The sequence below is a fragment of the Mustela nigripes genome, chromosome X (genome assembly GCF_022355385.1).
Source record: "Mustela nigripes isolate SB6536 chromosome X, MUSNIG.SB6536, whole genome shotgun sequence".
In the NCBI taxonomy this organism is placed as follows: Eukaryota; Metazoa; Chordata; class Mammalia; order Carnivora; family Mustelidae; genus Mustela; species Mustela nigripes.
Genome location: NC_081575.1, coordinates 74,406,056 through 74,407,051, shown reverse-complemented (window position 1 = coordinate 74,407,051; position 996 = coordinate 74,406,056).

Below are 996 nucleotides of genomic sequence, written 5' to 3'. Positions count from 1 at the left end.
CAGATTGTTATTCAGAGACCATAGTCTCTCATGGTTCACCTCCCCTTTGAATTTCCCTCAACTCCCTTCTCCTCTCCATTTCCCCTTATCCTCCATGCTATTCGTTATGCTCAACAAATAAGTGAAACCATATGATACTTGACTCTCTCTTCTTGACTTATTTCACTCGACATAGTATCTTCCAGTCCCATCCATGTTGATACAAAAGTTGGGTATTCATCCTTTCTGATGGAGGCATAATACTTCATAGTGTCTACGGACCATATCCTCCTTATCCATTCATCCATTGAAGGGCATATTGGTTCTTTCCACAGTTTGGTGACCATGGTCATTGCTGCTATAAACATAGGGGTTTATATGAACATGGTTCTTCTTTTCACTACATCTGTATCTTTGGGGTAAATACCCAGTAGTGCAATGGCAGGGTCATAGGAAAGCTCTATTTTTGATTTCTTGAGGAATCTCCACACTGTTTTCCAAAGTGGCTGCACCAACTTGCATTCCCACCAACAGTGAAAGGGGGTACCCTTTCTCCACATCTTCTCCAACACATGTTGTTTCTCATCTTGCTAATTTTGGAAATTCTAACTGGTTTAAGATGGTATCTCAATGTGGTTTTAATTTGAATCTCCCTGAAGGCTAGTGATGATGAACATCTTTTCATGTGTCTGATATCCATTTTTATGTCTTCATTGGAGAATTGTCTGTTCATATTTTCTGCCCATTTTTTGATATGATTGTCTGTTTTCTGTATGTTGAGTTTGAGGAGTTCTTCATAGATCCTGGATATCAACACTTTGTCTGTACTGTCATTTGCAAATATCTTCTCCCATTCCGTGGGTTGCCTCTTTGTTTTCTTGATTGTTTCCTGGGCTATGCAGAAGCTTTTGATTTTGATGAAGTCCCAAAAGTTCATCTTCACTTTTGTTTCCTTTGCCTTTGGAGACATATCTTGAAAGAAGTTGCTGTGGCTGATATCGAAGAGATTACTGCCTG